This window comes from Nuphar pumila, chromosome 7, assembly GCF_984573655.1.
Source record: "Nuphar pumila chromosome 7, dmNupPumi1.hap1.1, whole genome shotgun sequence".
Classification (NCBI taxonomy): Eukaryota; Viridiplantae; Streptophyta; class Magnoliopsida; order Nymphaeales; family Nymphaeaceae; genus Nuphar; species Nuphar pumila.
In genome coordinates, this window is record NC_143255.1 from 104,884,934 (window position 1) to 104,888,364 (window position 3,431).

Sequence of the window (3,431 nt, forward strand, 5' to 3'; positions counted from 1 at the left end):
ATATTTGGGAGTTGAAATGAGTACTATAAAGATACTCCTACTTTATTTTCTCTTTTGTTTATTAAAATATAGTTGTTCAGGACTGCCAAGTTTTTTTACTTTTATTGTTGTATGTAGTTACCTCTTTTGCTTTCTTTTAGTGCATATAATGACCTTTGTTCTAAGAATTCTTGGGTACAAGGTAATTTTGAGATCCCTACTCATTAACTTGCTAATAGAAGTATCTACTTTCTATGCTATCTTGTCTCTCAGCTCTCTTTATGTGATTGTGTGGGAGCATGTTTGTGTCGTTGAGCATGCATGGTTGACGAGCGATGTTTAGCTCATTTTTTGTTGTGCTTTGAAAAGTCATTTCGGTAATGGGGTACACTGAAGGACGTTATGGGGGCTTTCACTTTTAGCCTGTGACAAGTTGGTATCAGAGCCTTGTTAAAGTTTGAGACAAGGATTCAATATTCTTCATCGAGTATGCCTTTGAAAAAGCATAAAGAAATTCTTTCGAGTAGTCAGATCCCTCCCAAAGATGATTTCATGGCTGATGATCATGTGACAACTCGTGTGCACAATGTCATCGAGTTGACATAGACTGCGACCAATGTAGAAAGGTTGGTTAATAATACTAATAAAACTTTTGGGATGCTTGATTAAGATATCAAGACCGCAATAGAGAGATTGAAAGATTATGTGAAAGATCTTGCCAGATATGAGAACTCTATTGAGAGTCTTAATAACAAGTTCAATGATCTGCTAGAAATGTTCAACATCTTGACTACTGAATTGGATATTGTCTGATATCAGAATGACCAGTTGGAGTGACAATTGAGGAATGCTTCAACTGGTGAAGCAACAACACATGTAGATAGTCAGCATATTAAGTTGCTTGAGCCTGCAAAGTACAAAAACACTGGAAACTTGAGAGATCTCAAAAACTTTGTTTACTTGATGGACCGGTACCTCAAAGCTGGAGGTATAATGGAAGGTGCAGATTCGTTGTGCACTACAATGATGTACCTTACGGATGACACTATGCTTTAGTGGGAATGTTGTAAAGGCGATGCTGAGCGTGGACATTTTAATGTCAATTCATGAGCGGATCTCAAGAAAGAATTATGTGACTTCTTTTTGCCCAAGAATGAGAGTAGAATTGCCTGAACAAGATGTTGGCCCTCAAGTAGATTGGGTCAATTCATGAGTATGTCAAAGCATTCACCTCACTGATGCTAGACATCGAGAACATGAGTGATGCAGACCAATTATTCTCCTTCATGCATGGACTGTAGGGGTGAAAAACTATAAAGCTCAATCGACAAGACCCTCAAACTCTTGTTGTGACACTTGCTGTTGCTGAGAATCTTGTTGAGATTGATAGATACAATATGACATCCCAAAAAATACAGTTTGAGAATGACCGTAACAATAATAGAAGGGACAATCGAAAGATTGATTGAGGAAATAATGCTGGTAATGGGAACCATCAGAGTGATAACCAACAGAATCGTGGTCAGCGAAAGAAACAACACAATAACCAACAAAGAAATAACAACTACTGAAGGCAAAATTATCATTGTCGAGATTGTTATATTTGCCACGGTAATCACTAAGCAAATCATTGTTTGAACAAGAATAATGGTATAGAGAAGGGGATAACCATGAGCCTAGAGTTGCAAACGTCATCCAAGCTGAAGTTGGGCATGTCGTCATAGAACAACCGACTGTTGGAGCTATGCAGAAACTACCAAAAAAAAGGCAAAGTACATAGTAGTCTCGAAGATCCTTGCTTCTAGGCTCACGTAGTTTACAGCGGTAGGGTCGCTCAAGGTCCTTTGAAGCCCGCACCCAAAAACTGCTACGACATAAACATAGGCTGGTAGTATGAATTCAACTGGATTATCCGATCGTGTTGTGACTTCCTACATATGAAAAACACTATCAGCCTGACATGTTGCAAGCTGATTGGCACAATCAAGATCTTTGTTTCTTGTCAAGCATGAGAGGTGGTATCTCAAACTTGTAAGTTGTACTTGTGAGCAGGATACAACATCCATACCTGTTGTCAGACCACTCGTGAGCAGAGATCTGATGTACTTGAAAGTCCTTCTAAATGGGCGACTCACCATGGCATTGGTTGACACAAGCGTCACACACAACTTCAGTTCTCTTGAAGAGGTGAAGTGATTGGGGTTACAATGAAAAAAGAAAGAGAGCCAAATGAAGGCAACCAACTCTGATGCCAAGACTACTTATGGGATTGTCTGCAATGCACTGGTGAAAATCCTAAGCTGCTCTGGAACAACCATATTTTCTGTAGCACCAATGGATGATTTCAAGGTCATCATAAGAATGGAGTTCCTTCGAAGCAACAAGGTTGTGTCGATGTCTCATTTGAATGTTGTCAGTTTAAAGGACAAAAAACAACCTTGAATGATTGTCGCACTGCCTGTGGTAAAAGCCTTGTGAGCATTTATTGTCTACGCTCCAATTCAAGAAGGGTCTCAAGAGAGGGGATGAGACCTTTCTCATGACGATCTGCAGAATTAATGAAGAGGGGAGCGTTGTTGATGTCCCAGTGGCCTTATCATCATTATTGAACGAGTTTAGTGATGTTATGCTTGTCAAGCTACCGAGGAAGCTACCTCCACGAAGAGAGGCAGATCATGAGATTGAGTTGGTGTCGAGTGCGCAATCACTTGCTATAGCATCGTACCACATAGCAAATAAGCTTCTTCATGAGGTACTTCATGGGCTGACTTAAGTTTTTCCAGTGGGAATAAGCTTCTTCATTGGTTTGGCTGTGTTGGAGAAGTGTGGAGCATGATCTCTACCTGGATATGAATCTTATACTTCTCAAAAAATTTTAGGGTAATTTTATAATTTTACCTTATTGTAAGATCAAACTACAAAAGTTAAGTAGACTCTTTTAATGAGATTACAAGTCTTGTAGAGTCCTTATAATGTCAGAATTCCACTTGCAAAGTTTATTGTAACACTCTTTTGCTTCTTCTATTTAAAGGTCATTTGCCCTTTGTAAGGTATCTCATAATTGAATAACAAGGTTTAAGTGCGGAAGTGAACGTAGATAATTTTTTGCCCAACCACATAAATCTTTGTTTCTTATATAGTTTGATTTCTTCTCTTTTGCTTCTTCCCATTTATTTGTTTCTCAATTCGTTGATTGTGTTCCCAACAAGCTTTTGAGTTGAGAGATCTATTTGGTAAATTTTTTTCTCGTCCTAGTTTGAAACTCAGTAAATCATTGATGGCCCTGAATCCAAAGCTAAGGGGAAGGACGAGGTTCAAAGTAACTTTTGAAATACTTTTCTATGAAGCCACAGTTTGGATTTCAAATAATCATGACCAAGGCAAGTTATGGGAAATGCAACTCATGAAACTATTCAAATAAAATCCATGGCTATTTGGTAAATTTTGAGCTG